The sequence below is a fragment of the Pseudorca crassidens genome, chromosome 2, assembly GCF_039906515.1.
Source record: "Pseudorca crassidens isolate mPseCra1 chromosome 2, mPseCra1.hap1, whole genome shotgun sequence".
In the NCBI taxonomy this organism is placed as follows: domain Eukaryota; kingdom Metazoa; phylum Chordata; class Mammalia; order Artiodactyla; family Delphinidae; genus Pseudorca; species Pseudorca crassidens.
Genome location: NC_090297.1, coordinates 77,316,573 through 77,333,418, shown reverse-complemented (window position 1 = coordinate 77,333,418; position 16,846 = coordinate 77,316,573). Strand labels below are relative to the sequence as shown.

At 39.9% G+C, this 16,846-nt stretch overlaps 1 non-coding gene across 1 annotated transcript; it reads left to right on the top strand.

Annotated features, from left to right (window-relative positions):
* Positions 1 to 716: 716 nt before the first annotated feature.
* On the top strand, positions 717 to 828 carry LOC137220296 (U6 spliceosomal RNA). The gene has a single exon (XR_010941604.1). It is a non-coding gene; the product is annotated as a U6 spliceosomal RNA (small nuclear RNA).
* Positions 829 to 16,846: the final 16,018 nt, after the last annotated feature.

Here is a 16,846-nt window from a genome sequence, read left to right as displayed (position 1 = left end):
AATGGGAATCTGATCTCTAGACTTCAGATCTATACAACTGAGCCTAGTTGAGGAATTTGATGCTGTTGTTCCTATTGAACTGATAGAACTGGAAGTCACATAAACTGCAGTAAGCTCGTTTATGGAGACTCAAGTAACTTTTTGGACCATGCTTGGGTTAATGATAGGGCAGAAATGTCATTAGAGCAGAATACTGTTAATCCACTGGTGACATGATTAGTGATACTTGAAAAGTTGTACAGTAATGGGAACTTTTGTAGTTTTAGCTCCTCCCCCTATTAAGATTTGTAGGTGTTTTATATAAACGTTTATGATTCTCCCATTCACCCTCAGCGCATGACTCAGATCCATTTAACCTACCAAGAGACACGCTCAAGAAGGCTTTCTGTTAATGGAATGTGGCTGCCTTGTTTTCTTTCAAAATGCAATACAGTTACTTTGGAATTACAAGTCTACTGTGTGACCAAGAAGCATCCTCAGCTGAAATGCAGATTGCACAGTGTATTGGAAATGTGAATCATATTTTCATTATTTACTCAAGGGTTCATGATTGGGAGTAGAACTGCAGCAAAAAGAAGAGACTTTTCAAGAACGTATTGGATTAATCTGAGGTTCTTCCCCTTCATATCTGATTTATCTTTTGCCATGAATTGACCAAAGCCTTCATGGAAGATATGCTCAGACAATGACAGCCAATTACGTGTTAGAAATATCTGTGATGCTCGACTCAACAGTACATAACACTAAAAAAATTGAACCATACAGAAAAGACTAGCATGGCCCCTATGCAAAGATAATATGCAAATTTGTGAAACACTCCCTATTTTTAAACTAAACTTATTGTGATAATAATTTTGTAATAAATATATATATCAAATCATTAAGTTGTATACCTTAAACTCATACAATGTTACATGTCAATTATACTTCAATAAAACTGGAAAAAAATAGAAGAATTTGTGTTTGGAGGCTGGAGGGAGAGCCAAAGACTCAGGTAAGGCAGTCCCATCTTTTGAGACTGTAGTCATGAATTTAGCAAGAAATTGAAACTGCAAAATGCTGTATTAACCACATATGTAGTTACCTGAAATCCGGCATCATTTTAAACAAAGTGGTTAAGAGGGTATAAATGTTAGTATTCCATTGCCATCCCTGCCACCACAAATCTACAGCCTACTATTTTCCTACCATATATTTTCTAATGATGCTTCTGTTGATAGAAAGCCCTAGTCATTTTTTATTAATGGTTGCTGTGACTTCTCCCCGCTCTCTTTCCATTGGCACAGCGTTTACTGATTAAAGATGCTGGGTGAGTCAGAATATTCCTTGCATAATGATTGGTTAGTTGGAATGGGTACCAGCTCTTCCTTCGTGATAAAGAACAGTGTATATAAATAAGGGTAAGAGATTTTCTTGATGTTCAAGGTCTTTGGTCTCTGAGTTACAGACTATAAATATTTCCTGGGCCACATTCTAGATGCAGAACTTCCACTGCAGTCAACAGAAATTTTGTGACAAAATTAATGGCAGGAAAATTCACTATGATTATTTATTATTATTTCTTTTTGACTGCTCTGAAGATACTTTGGTGCATAAAGTATTGAAGAAATATTGAGTTTTTCTAGTGGCTCATTTTCATGCAAATGTTTATCACATTTCTGGGTATTGTTTTCCTCTATCATATATATTTCCATCTTCCATGGGTAAATCAAAATCTTCATCCACATTGCATATTCAGCCTGTATTCTCATTAATTGTTACGAATATGTGATTTTCGTTTATGATTTTAGTGGGTGTTTCTGAAAGTTCCACAGCAGCATCTGGCCAGGAAATGGTGTCTGTGAATAAGAATCACTACACCTAATTTTATTTTTCTTCTGTGTACTCATTTCTCTAATCCTTTCCCAGCAAACAGGAGGGATTCCTGTTTGGATTCTTTTTTATCTTAATTGTCAGAGACCCCCTGCCCACCAGGTATAGACTTTAGGTTTAATTTTGCTTTTTCTGTTAGGCATGGCTCAGGGAAAAATGGAAGCAAATCTTGAGTCCCCTCTTCCTTTCTGCTAACGTTCACATCTAAGCCACCACCGTGGTTTAATCTGACCAGTGTAAGCACCTCCTAAGAGGTTTTTCATCATGTTCAATTTCAGTCCCTCCCTTCTAATCTCTCAATGCTGATGTTAGAATGATCTTTTAAAATGCAGAGATGATTCTGCCTCTCTCTGCTTAAAACTCTTCTTATTGTCCTTAGGATAAGCAAATTCTTGAACATAGCTCATGGAGCTCTATATACTCTGGTCCCTACTTGCCTCTCCAGGCAGTTGTTCCACTCTCTCCCTCACTCTACGCTCAGACACAGGGACCTGCTCTTAGATCTCCACATCATCACTTTCTTTCACCTCCAGGCCTTGATACACTATTGCTTGGCTCACTACTCCGCTCCACATGCCCCTGAGTATATCCTACTCATCATTCAAGTCTCAGCTTAAACTCTGCTCTTCTGAGTGGCCGTTCCTACTGCCATAGATGGGCTTTGCATTCCCACAGGATCCTGCACCTGACCTTTCAAAATAACCATCACAGCTGTGACTTTTTGTTTAAAGTCTATCTTCCCCGCTAGATTGCTTTCTTTGTTAGCAATCTTTGTTAGCATGGTCACTGAGGCCAGTGACCATACCTGTGTTGTTTATTGCTCTGTCCCCAGCACCTTGCACAGAAAAGGTGTTTGGACACCTAACAGGTACGTAATAAATGTTTGTTGACTTCCTAATTCCACCACTGTCCTCAGTTACTCCTTTTACACTGCAATCAGTAGATGCAAGTTCATTTATTTCCAAGGAGACAATGGGATACTCTTTGAAGTTTGCACAGATACTCACTGTCCTTTATGATTTTCTCTGGAGCTTCTTCCTGATGTTAATTTTTACCCTCAGAGCTCACTCTTCTCTGGAGTGACTGAAACATCCTTGTGTGAGTGGGAGATCTCTAGCCTGGGAGATGGAAGCCTTGAATTTGAATTTGCCTATGACGTTAGGTTTTAACTTGAGCAGGTCATTTAATCTCTCTGGTTATTATTCCCCTAGGCCACAAAATGAGATGAACAGACTAGACTAAATCTATAGGCTCTTCTGTGATGTTAAGAAGCCATTTTGCGCACTTCTGGGAAGAGTTAGCCCACTGTCCTGGAGTGCAGAAGAGAAAATTACTGAAAGGTGGTCAGATGGAAATTCAGCATCTCCTCCTAGAGTGAAGGTTAGATCTTGACCTGGAGAGGGCTGAGGATAGGTTGTCTGTTTCCTCCAACTTGTGCCCTCCTTCTTCTTGTTCCTCTGTGATTCATGGCAGCCCTAGGCAGTTGGGGCTTATGGAGACAGAGCTGATGGGGGACACACATGAAACATTCTCTCACCTGGATTAGAAGCAAGCCAGGAGAGTGTATAAACACATGGTGGAGGTTGTTCGTGTATGTGCATGGAGGTGGCGGGGTGATTGTTATTGCATGCTATCTAATCATTGTATCTTTATTCATATAATCGCCACATTGCTAAAGAGTGTTTAATGTATAATTAGTGAAAGAGCATAAGACTTAGAATTAGACTGACTGGGATTTAATATCCAGCTCCATCACTGTGGTGTGTATGTGTGTGTGTCTGAGAGAGAGAGAGCAACAGAGACAGAGAGACACTGAGACCCAAGGCAATTAATTTGATTTCTATGAATCTTAGTTTCCTTCTCTACCCATTTATGGTAGTAACTATGGCATGGCATTAAGGATTTTAAAAGATCACATTTATATGATGAGTTATTAGTGTCCACTTAGCATGTCTTCCCTCTTCTTCTGATAATGCCATTCTCCTCTAGAGAACCTGCCCTTCCCTACTTAGATCATGTCTCTGATGTAAGGGGCTGCCAATCAAGTATCAACTAGTTGCTCTACAGAAGTCCACCTTAAGCATCTTTTTTTTTGTGGTACGCGGGCCTCTCACTGTTGTAGCCTCTCCCGTTGCGGAGCACAGGCTCCGGATGCACAGGCTCAGCAGCCATGGCTCACAGGCCTAGCCGCTCCGCGGCATGTGGGATCTTCCCGGACTGGGGCACGAACCCATGTCCGCTGCATCGGCAGGCGGACTCTCAACCACTGCGCCACCAGGGAAGCCCCACCTTAACCATCTTTAAAGCAAGGATCTGCAGATGAACTGAGCCTAAACAATCAGGATATAGCCCTGGATCTTTGAAATTGAGGCTTAGGTGAGGCTTTCTGGTCGTGAAGGTTTGAAAGTGCAGGCTCAGAAGGTTTTGGCAACTGGGGTCCTAGCTTCTCAGAGAATTCCGATTTGCAGTAGAAGACATGGATAAAGGTGAGGTAACAATCCTGGTACGATCAAATCTTTTGTTCTAGTCATTCCCAATTACACTCTTACTCTTCATTGTCACACGAGACAATAAATGTACCTTTTTGCCCAAGCCGGCTTAAATTGCAGCCCAGTGATTTACGTATCAAAGAGTCAAAACTAGTAGAGTAGCATGTAGACCCTGGGGATTACTTTTCTTCTTCACACAAATATGATGTTATTTTGTGTTTCCTATTAGTCTAGGCCCAGACATCAAGGGTTGAAAAATCAAGAGCTTCTGTATTCTGAATTCCAAGTTTTTAATAAATCACTGATCTCTCCTTTCACTTTCCCCCAGAGATTTAACTACTAATCCAAATAATATTTTTTAATACTTTGAGGCTTTAGAAATATAACAGGTGTGGATAGTTAAATACACTAATGTATATTATTACCAAGAATGTAAAATTGGCACAATATTTTAAGGTGTTCATTTGGTAGTAAGTGTCCAAAGGCTTTGCTTATATTCTTTCACTCTCTGATTCTACTTCTTTTATTCTATCCCATGGAAACAAGCTTGGATATGAACACTGATATATGTGCAAATTTATTTATTGTAGCTTAATTTGTAAGGATGAAGAATGAAACAACTCAGTAAATTTTCAAATTCGGGGAGTTATTTAAATTTCATGCAGCCTTTTAACTAATTTTTAGAATATTTGATGACATGAGAAAACTCTGGATATATTTTTCAGTGAAAAATAAAGAGTATATAAAATAGTATATATAGTATATTTCTAATTTTCAATACACACACAAACACACACGCAAAGTATATGTGTATGTTCAGAGCTATGTAGCAAAAATACCAACAATGGTTCTTCCCTAGACAATTGGGTTTCCAGTGTATGGAAGATGTTGTGACTGACTCCCCATTATCCATCCCATTATCCGCTCTACCTCCATACCAGGTGCAACAGCCATGCAATTTGATAAGGTTGACTTTTACCTTGAGTTCCATAGGTGGCCCATCATTGAGAGAGGCTAATCAGCATGATCCCATCCCTCTAGTTATGCTTATTAGGTTAGAGGTAGACACATAATCCAGACCCATGCCATTTAGTGCAATCATTATCTTGGCATTAATGTCTGATTCAGAGATAAGCATATACTTTCGTTTGAACCAATTAGAAAGACTTGAAGGATTTTAGTTGGGTGGTAGATACCCATTCTCTCTCCCTGATCATGGATGAGGAAATATGAAGTCCCAGGTGATATCAGAAGAGATTTTGTGACTGTAGAAGGAAGTTGGCCTTAAGGGTAACTGACACACAGAATATGGAGCAGAGGTTGACCAGATACAAGGTCATGCGACCTTGTATCTGGTGGCATTGTCACATTTCTGAATTAAAATGGCACTGAAGTCTTCCCTAATTTTAGAATGAGCTAATATATTATCTAATCATTTAAGCTAGATGGCATTGAGGTTTTCATTACATAAAAAAAAAAAAAACAGATCAAACTTAAAGTGGTGTACATTTTATTCTTTATACTTTCCAGTATTTTTTAAAGATTCTCTGCCCTAAACACATATTGCTTTTATAATTAAAAAATTATTTATTTAAAAAATTGTTATTAGCTAAGAATTGGCAAGGACCCATTAAATCAGTATGTATTTTTCTCTCCTTACTCACTCTCCCCCTTCTCCTGAATCTCCTTCAATTCTCTTCCCCCAATTCCCACAAGAGCCAGAGAAGCCAACAAAATGTCAAAATTTTGTCACTCCATTAATTAGGAGACGAATTGGGTGAGGCACAACCTACATTCTGTGAAATTGATTGGCAAGTGACTGGCAGAGCTACCCTCTTGCTAAAGGGGCAATGGCAGAAATGGGATTGATCACCGTTTATCACCATGTGGCTCATTCTAAACACATAGAAACCTGGGAGGATTCAAAGTCACTGGTTACCGTATGCTGACGCAAGAAGCTCCAAAGCCAGGATCTAAACCTCCGTACCTAATTTGGCAGTGTGCTCAAAGGAAGAAACCCCGGGAGCAATGTGGATTGCAAAAGCTAGAAGTAAACTTAAACCAGGCACATATTCCTATCCAGTGAGTTACAGTCATGTCAAATTGGTAAGGCATGATGCATTTGGGAGAAGGTTCTTTTTGAGGGAGGTGAGCCTGTGGAAAATGGTGAGGGTATAGAGAAGTAGCCCCAGAACCCTACTGACAAGGTGATTCAGAAATGGAACTGGAGAGGAACAAGGGAGCCAGCGGCCAAGCAGCCTTAGAGTATCAAGTAGACAGCTCTCATAAATACTACCTTGGGGAAGAAGAATGCTCGCTGGCAGACTCTGTTTAATGAAGGCACCCCTATCCCTATTTCCCCACACCCCATTGCTCCTGGTTCCAGATTACGTGCACGGTGGGGCTGCCACTGACTAGATGCGAAATCTTAGGCCAGCCACTTGACCTCTCTGTCCTTGAGTTTTCTCATCTGTAAAAGGGCTGAGAGTCAGACCAGATTACCTCTAAGGACTCGGCCTGCTTTGAAACTCTGCAGTTCTACAGTTGGTCCACCCATCTGCCTGTCTGCACAGGTCAGCCAATGAGGAGAGCCCTAGGAGCCTGAGCCCTCTGGAGTGCAGTGTTGATTCCCTGCTGGGGAGGAAGGCATCTTCCCAAAGTGGTGCTCTCAGGAAAGCAGGGGGCTTGTGAAGTCGACGCTGAGCTCCTTGCAGCTGCTCTGCAGAGGGGAAAAAACCTGTATTTTTAAAGAAGCGAATGGTCCTTTTTTGTTTAAACAAAATTAACTCACAGCTGCAAGCAGCACAATGAAAGCACATTTTAAAATAATCAGATGCTTTTGGGGCCTCCTTCTGCTGCCAGAACAACTTCAGTACGAGCTGCTGCCGGCTGCCTTTCAAGGCTGCAGCCTCTGGCGCCAACCGTCCGGGGGTGCAGTGAAGCCGAAAGCTGTTGGTGTCAGAAAAGAGGCCGAAAGTTTTATGATCTCAGGGACCCTAAAGGCCTCAGCTGTTTATTTGTTTGTTCTGTTCTCATTAGGATGTTACATATTTTTGAAAGGCATGTGACAGCTAATAGGTTGTTTTTAAAGGGTCATTTCCTTAAACATTTAAAAAAATGTCCAGTGATCTTTTAAATTTTGATTATCTAATCTTTATTTTATAACAGTAATGAAGTGTGAGCCCATGCAGTCACTAAGAGGTGCTTGAGATGACCAAGGTCTAAAATCATTCTAGTTTCTGAATTTCCATCTACACTAAGTACATTGATTTTTAGATGAGGATGCTGTATACTTAGAGGATTGTTTTGTTTTTTTAAATATTTATTTATTTATTTATTTATTGTTCGCTATGCCAGGTCTTAGTTGTGGCATGAGGGGTCTTTGTTGCAGTGCTCGGTCTTCTCTCTAGTTGTGTCACGCAGGCTCCAGGGCTCTGTAGTTTGTGGCATGTGGGCTCTCTTGCTGAGGCGCTCGAGCTCAAGAGTTGTGGCACACGGACTTAGTTGCCCAGTGGCATGTGGGATCTTAGTTCCTGGACCAGGGATTGAACCCACATCACCTGCATTGGAAGGTAGATTCTTTACCACTGGACCACCAGGGAAGTCCCAGAGGATTGTTTAAAATATTCTATTCTACCATGATGTATCTGCATGTTGTTTAAGCTGCTGAGTTGACCTTACAAGAAAAAGACATAATGGAGTTGAATACTTTGAGAAAAGCCTAATAAAATACTTAACACGTTGGAAGGGTCGACTTTGCCTCAGAGAATTAAGATTCTTCATCATGAGGAGCTGAAGTCCAAGAATCACCTTGGTCACTGGGGCTGGACACAGGGACTTATAGTCAGGTGATTCCTTCTGGGCTACCTGTTAATGGTGTGACCCTGGGCAAGGCTCTGCATCTTCCAGATTTCTTGCCTGCACAGCAGAGATCAACACTGCTAACTAACCTAATGTCTTGAGGGCCAAATAGGAGTGCATGTGTATAGTAAGCATACATTCTGCTCATGGCAAGAGTCTAGCCTGATAAACATTTATTGAGCACCTACTATGTTTTCAATAAATGTTTCCTTCTCTTTATTTTAAAGCACAGATTTAGCTATCAAATATTAGGAATTTAAATGGATTTAAAATCTTCTGAAGTTTGAAAAAATAGACATAGGACCAATGAAAAGCAATACTGGGTAGAAAAAGAATGGATCTTTTCACCTCAAGACTGAAAGTCTCACTAAGTTCATAAAAGTTTTTATATATTAAAAGATGCTCTCTATTTACTAGACTTTAAAACTTTAAAGGAAAACTTCAAAATTTGAAGGAGGTCTAATATCTTGAGGTTGCTGTTTTCGAAGTCAAACCCATCCTAACATCAGAGTTAGGAGCCTGGCTGTGATTGAAAGACACTTCCTTTGTTCTCTTTATAATTAATAGTGATGGTACTATTTATTATTATTACAGTTAAGAGTATAGGATAAAACCACATCATGTTGTTAAGGCCTAAGTCTGTCTTTCTTTATTCTGACAATTGTAACAACAATGATAATGATAATGTCAAAGTCGTTCTAAACTCTGTACATATAGTACCTCATTAATACTCATAACAATTCTTGTGGTCATTCCTGTTTTTTATTTTCTCCATTTTACAAATGAGGAAACTGAGACACAAAGAGGTTAAATGACTCGTCCAAGGTCACACAGCTTAATGGTAGAGGCAGAATTTGAAGAAAAGCAACTGGCTCTGGAGTCTGCACTTAAACCACTTATTTATTATACAATCATTTTCTTAACTATGAATTAAGTGTTGTCACAGCTATCTTGAAATACAATATGCCATCTTAAACACCTAAAATCTGGACTATATATTATAGTTTGGAAAAAAATTTCCTTGAAGTTTGCAGTGCTGTTTGTAATTGGTATCTAGAGGAAGATGCCCTTAGGAATTTAACATGTTCTTCCATTAAGCATGTGAGTCTATGCACACAATATTTTTATTGTGATGTAGCTGTTTGGTTTCCTTGGAAGTTGGAGGAAAGTCCATCATGTCACAACATGTCAGCCAACTGTAGGACAAAAAACCTTATCCAGGAATATGCCTGCTACATTGTGAGCACTGTAAAAGGTGCAATTTCAAGAGAATAACAAGAATTTTCCTTTGACAAACGTTCTCCTGCCTTCTAGAAGCTTAAGGGCTAATGAATCATGTCACCTAAACACAGAAAGAATAAAGAAACAGAAGACTGGGGAAAATATGCCTGTGTATACCATAAATGTGATCCAATAAACCATTCTATTCCTAAATATTCTTTAAATCCATTTTCCCTACACAGCCCCTGCCCTTTACTTCCCTAGTCCTGACTCAGATCCTTACCACTTCCTCCCATAGCATCGCAGTAGCCTTCTACTTGGTCTCTCTTCCTCCAGTGTCTTTCCTTCTAATCCATTTCCACACCCTCTCCAGGTGACCTTGATGAAACAGAAAACTGACCCCAGTAGTATTCTGTTGAGAACCCTCCCCTGACTCTTCATCACCACAGAATAAAGCTTGAGGTCCTTACAGTGACATATAAGGCCCTCCACAAAATCCTATGCATGGTTTTCCAACCTTTCTTCCCTGATGAATTGTGCCCTTCATGCTTTGCTCTTTCAAGCATTTGGAATGCCTTTTCTGCTCTTGTCTGCTGGGAGAAATCCAGTGAATCCTCTCAGACTCAATTTAACCATCACCTCATTGGAGAATCCTCCTTTGACCACCTCCTTACTAATCCCTTAGTCAGAAATAATTCTCTCACCTCTGTGCTCTCATAACACGTTATACAAACCTTTATTACAGCCCTTCCCATGGTGTTTTGTAATTCTTGGACTACATGTCAATCTTCTTCACCAGAGGAAGGGCCCTGTAAGGTGAGAATTGTGTCTGAACATTCTATCTGCAGTATCTGACACAAAAAAAGTGTTCAATAAATAATTGTAGATTGAGGAATCAATGAATGATGGAATAAATCATCTTGCTTTAAGTAAAGGGATAATTTTGGAAATTTTCTCTAAATTTCCATAATGAGCTCACTTAAATATCAGTTCAGTTGGTGTAGAGAATATGCCATGGCCTAGATGGCACAGAGTCTGCAGTCCAGTCCCAGACTGTCACTAATTAGCCCTGTGGTCTTGGACAGATCACCTAACCTAGATGCCTCAGTGTCTTCATCCAGATGATAAGGATACAGATATCTAAAACCCCCGGGGTTGCCATTAGGATTGAATAAAAGTAATTCGTAGTCAAAATGCTTTTGAAAAATATCAATACAAATAAGAAGGCATTTCAGCAAAGCTTCTCATAACCAGGATTTTTATATTTAATTCCATGCCAGGGAGGCATAACATATATGTACATATATACATATATATGTGTGTGTGTGTGTGTGTATATATATATATACACATATACATATATATCTGCTTCTTATCTCACGGTCATCTGCTTATCCTTCTTTTAATTACTTTGCATCATAAAAAAGGCTCCAGAAGATTATTTTTGGTAGGTCAGTATGTTCACAAGTGAACGTAGAATTGCAAAGAGATTCTTCGAAAATATAGTACACATTCAGTTCAAAAAGAGCATGCCTGTGTTAGACCATCAAAAGTCAAAGGCATAATTTGAAATGATGAACGTATCCATTTTAAGTTACACATTACTTTGCATAGTTAATATCACTGTAATTAGTCATAGTTCCTATAATTTATTGAAAAAGATGCTCATCCCCTCCAGTGTACTACAGTGATGAATGTTGGGAGAGCAAGTTTGGAAGCTGGAATCAAGAAAATGAGTAACAGTTGGAGAATTAGTATGTAAATCAATAATACCCTTTCTTCTTCATTTTGAAACGAGGATTTTCAAGACGCATTGCAAAATCAGAGAGCCCCCACAAGTTAGAGCTGTCACCACGCCTCTCAGAACTAGGCAGGTCGCTTCAACTGTAGGAAATGTTTAAAATCCTCTCAAACATTTGAGTAAATCTCCAGTAAATATTTAAACTCTGTATAACTAGTCACAAATAAATTAAGCTGATTTTATGCAGTCTCTCTAATTAGAAGGGCACAGCATTTGTTGAAACGTGATTAGTATTATTCATTAAGCAAAAAATTCTCATTTGTATCTTATTATCACTATTCTGCATAAACCAACACAATTTGTCATGAACACCCTCATTTGCTGTATCCTCAAGAAGCAGATTATGCTTATTTTTCATTTGGACAGTGGAAAATCAAGCCAGGTGTTTGGCAGCACCAGAGTGTTCAGGTGTAACTGTGCCAGTGATGGAACATTACGAGCAGCGTGGATGAAGAATGAGGCATGGAGAATCTTGGGACTGAGGTGCCTTGAGGCCCATCCCTTCCGAGTGCCCCTGCTGATGAGACAGGTGTTGCACCGGGCTGCTGGGAGGGGAGAGGCAAACAGAAAAGAAAACTTTTTTGTAACGTCAGATCTTTCCCCTTCCATCAGAGCCTGAAAACGCTTGCTCGAATTCCTGCTGCATGGGAGCTACCAACATATGCGATTTAAAACCACCACAGCGGTACCTTTGTTTAAATTATTGCCAAAGCATAAAAATTCAGCTCCGCGATTTGTCTAGAACTGTCTGTCTAGACACATAAGCACTGTACATATTTAGCTTTTCAGACTTATAGATATTGACAGATAAGACAAAGATTATGTTATATTATCTGGACGAAAGAGGATTGGGGCTGTTTTCTTCCTCTGCCATCTATTCGTTTTGTCTTTAAAATCTTCTTTGTTCTCTAGCTCAGGTTAGAAACTCCATTAGGGCTTCTGACTGCAGCTGCTGTATGATTCCGGCAGAAATAGGGACGTGAATGCAGTAGGGCCCATAAAATAGCGGCGAGATGATAGGAAATTATTTTTTTTTAAGGGAGCACTGAGCTTCAATATGCTACTCCAAATCTTGTGTATTCTTTTGGAACTTGAGAGCTATGAAGGACTGGATACCAACTATTTGGCCTGTGTGTCAGTTTCTCTTTTTTGTCTCTCTTTTCCCCTTTGTTACTTCACCATCAACTCCTATTTTTGTAAACACTCTGCCTTTCCCACACGTTTCTTCCTAGTACTAATGTGGTTGAGTTTTCTGAGAGACTGATCATGGGGAATAGTGTGGGAAAGAACATCCAACAAGACAATACAGTATTGGATAGAATGGAGACATTTACCTAAAAACGTAGGCAGCAAAGGGACGAGGTACGATGGTGGTCTTCAAACGTCGACAGGGTGCTCAAGGCCAGATCAGCACTATGGAGTGGCTGCAAAAACCACTCTAAAGCCAGACGGGGAAGCTACAGGAAGGTAGTTCATTGCTTGGCCTGAGGAAGCACCCTCTAACAGAGCTGTCTAGTCCTGGAATAGGCTGGCTTGAAGGTGGTGAGCTCCTCAACACCGAAAGTGGTAAAGCAGAGTTTGGCCTGGGAGCTTGAATTATATAAGCTCCAAGTTCCTTTCCATGACCATGATTGATGATTTTCTTTTTTTGAAAAGGCTGTGCTCAATTGCCTCCATCAAGCAAAGTGGGAGAATTCCCACGATGGTAGAAATTTCAAATGTTCAGGAATCTCAAGTCCTTGTTCTTCTGTATCTCACATTTTCTGAGGCCTGGAAAGCAGGCTCCCTGCTACCATATGTTACCTGGCAAATGTTCTTTAACACCTGGGGTGGCTGGTCATGCTGAGAGACCAGGATAATGCATGGCACTTATAACTCTAGTTTTAGGGTACTTTTGTCAAGATTTCATACAGAACCCAGACCAGCAGACTCAGGGACTCCTGTTATTGCTGTGGAGTCAAAGAACAGCTACAATGAAGTTAAGGCCCATCCAGAAGTCATCCTTGGCTTTCACAGCATTTCCATGAATGAAGACGTGTCCAAACACAGACCTTGGGTATCACATTTTGGATAGTAAATAGTTTATCCACCTTGGAGAATTTTACAAAGTTAAAAGATATTTAAGAGTATATCTGTGTGAGGTGGAATTAATTACAAATTAAAGGGACAATTATTGATATATTATCTTCCCAGTTAGCAAATTAGTGGTGAATCTAGTCTACTGGACAGATTAAATGAAAATTATAAAATTTTTCAATGAGGTTTCTTAAATTGTGGTCAGGACCACCCACTTGTTGAAACACAGATTCCTGGGCCCGGCCCCATATCTGTTATATTAATTTTTTACTGCTGTGTAACAAATCACCACTAACTTAGCAGTGTAAAACAACTATTTATTATCTCCTAGTTCTGAAAGTCACAAGTCCAGGTGGTGTGTCTGGGTTGTTTGTTTAAGGTGTCACAAGTCCAAAATTAGGGTCTCACTAGTCCAGGTTCTTATTGAAGGCTCTGGGAAAAAAAATCCAGTTCCAAACCTCCCTCAGGTTGTTGGCACAATTCGGGTCTTTGCTGGCTGTCAGCTGGGGCTGGCTGTCTGCTCCTGGAGGCCACCCACATTCCTTCCCCCTTGGCCCTCTCCATTTTCAAACCAAAGGCCTGGTATGTGGAGGCCTTCTCATGCTTCGAATCTTTCTGACTTGTTCTGCTGTTACATGTTAGGGAAAACTCTGCTTTTAAAGGGCTCAGGTGATTAGAGTAGAACCAACCAGATAATCTCCATATTTTAAGGTGCATTCACTTGAGACTTTAATTACATCTGCAAAATCCCTTCATAACAGTACCTCGATTAGTGTTTAATTGAATAAACAGGGTACAGAGATATTGGGGGGACCATCTTTAGAATTCTGCCTACCACACCTACTAAATCAGTGTCTCTTCAGTGGAGCCAAAGAAATATGTCCTTTTAATATCACTCCAAGCGAGTCTGATGAATAATAAACTTTGAGAACTACTGGCTTAGAAGGATAATAGAAAAGCAGTGAATGTTAGTTGTTAGGTGAGTGATGTAGAAAACAACTATTTTAGGAGTTCCCAGTGAGGGACCTCTGAAGACCAAAGATGCCAATGATTGCAAGGATGTTCATGGAGAAAATGGGCATTCAGAAAGAAATAGTGCAGGCTTTCCAAGCAAGACAGAAGGTATGAGCAGAGATTTGAACATGGGAGACACAATTGGCCTTTCACAGTACAATTAAATTAAGTCTGATAGGAGTGAAGGTGTATAATTGTGATTTGGGGGAGAAGGTGTGGGATTGGGATTATATTATTGTGCAGGGCCTTGATTGCCAGATCAAGGGGTTGAAATAAAGGGAAGCCACTGAAAGTTTTTAAGAATATTTATGTTTAAAAAGCAATTCCAGTTTATTCCCTTTACCCTATTTACTCACTGAATTTCTCTGTAGTTAAGGGTTATATTTTAATTTGCTTTTAGCAAAGTCAAAGTCTTGACTGGATTCTAATGATGGCCAAACATTTTTATTATTCTTTTATTCTTGGGGATGAAGAAGGAAAAAACGTTTTCAAATTGTAAGAAATGGACTGGAATATAAGAAAGGGTAAAATAACTCAGGATTCAGATTCTCTGGTTGAAGGAGAGTGAGCGTGACGATCTGAGTCTCTTTTAGAAGCACCTTTCTACATATTCTGATCTCTAAAATATTTTCCATTTACCATCCTCCAGGTATAAATGTATTCCAAAGACCCAAAATCCTTAATGGGGAGTGGTGGGGTGAGTGTTATTTGTCATCACGTAGTCATTAGAATTGAAAGATCAGGGTCAGTTTGGTGGCTAGAAACAGAAGGTAGTCTTGGAGCCAGGTTCTATAGCTTTGAATATCAGATGAAGACTGAAGATACAGGAGGGTATCATCTGACAAGCATCTTAAGCAGATGGATGACAGAGTGTGTGCACTGGAGAGTGTTGTTAATTTAATGACTCCAGATAATTCTTTAAAATTGAAAGGAGGCCACTGGGAAACAGCCAGTAAAGGTATAACTTGTGGCTTTCTGGCCTCCTGGTAGATTTATATGAGGAAAAGGAGAGGGACATATGTAGTTCTGAATTCTGAAAAACTCAAATTGTTCCTCAGAAGAGGCAATATAAACTTTACTCAGTGGAAATTTTGAGAATTCAAATCAAATATTCCCAGCAAAGTGGCGGATCACTGTATTTTAGTGACAATTAAAAATCTTGTGTTTAAAATATGAAATGAATCATATAAGAGATTATCTACACTCTTCCTTCCCTACCACAGATGTGGGGAAATTTTCCTAAATTTCTTTTTCTTTTTAATTATTTTTATTGTTATTTAAAAAGTTTTTGGTCATGCCACATGCCTTATGGGATCTCAGTCCCTTGACTAGGGACTGAAACCAGGCCAGAGCAGTGAAAGCCCTGAATCCTAACTACTAGGCCACCAGGAACCCCCTAAATTTTTATATCACTGAACCACATAATTTAGCCTCTAGTGATGCTTTATTTAGAATTGTAGACTATAGAACCTCAGGAACTCTGACCCCTTAAAGTTCGTTTAATCCCATGTTTTAAATTCATTATTTAACTTATTCATTTAATGATCAATAATAGCTGCATCATGCTTTGTGAGGTTCTAAGAATATAGAGATGAACCAAACACATCTTTGTCTTCATGGAGGTCACATTCTACTCCAGGAAAAAACAAAAAAGTGGGGTCCTGCTGCAAGCTGAGTCTCCCATACCCACTTTGAATCAATGAGATTGAACAAGGTGGAGTGAGTTAGTACTAGTCATCTCTGAGCTTCTGACCTCCTTGGTACTAGCTGGGCACAGTGGGGAACTGAACTGAGCTTACAGCCCTACTCAAAGGTAATGAGATGGTGTGAGTCAGTGCCCCACTTTAAGTAGGAAGGTGTCTTAGAGGCTGAAGGTGTAGCTGAACTTCTACTCCACCCATCTGCAATGAGGCAGTGTAAGTCAGCACTCCATTTTTGCCTAGGGGATATCAACAGGGCCCAGTGGGAAGCTGGACATACAGAGTTACCTAGCCTTTATACCTCAACAGGTGGACTGTCTACAAAAAAAAAAAATCAAATAGGATCTAAAGTCCACTAATACAATATACAAAATACCTAGATACAATACAATTAAAAAATCCCTCATTATCAAGAACCAAAAAATTACAACTTGAAAAAGAAGTGATAGTCAACAGACACCAACACCAAGATGAATCAGATGTTGGAATTATCTGGTAAGAATTCCAAAGCAGCCATCAAAAAATACTTCAGGGCTTCCCTGGTGGCGCAGTGGTTGAGAGTCCACCTGCCGATGCAGGGGACATGGGTTTGTGCCCCAGTCCGGTAGGATCCCACATGCCGTGGAGCGGCTGGGCCCGTGAGCCATGACCGCTGAGCCTGTGCATCCGGAGCCTGTGCTCCGCAACAAGAGAGGTCACAACAGTGAGAGGCCCGCGTACCGCAAAAAAAAAAAAAAAAAAAAAAAAAGAACATGCAAAAAAAAAAGATCATAAAAAAAATACTTCAATCACAATAACAAATTCTTTCAAAT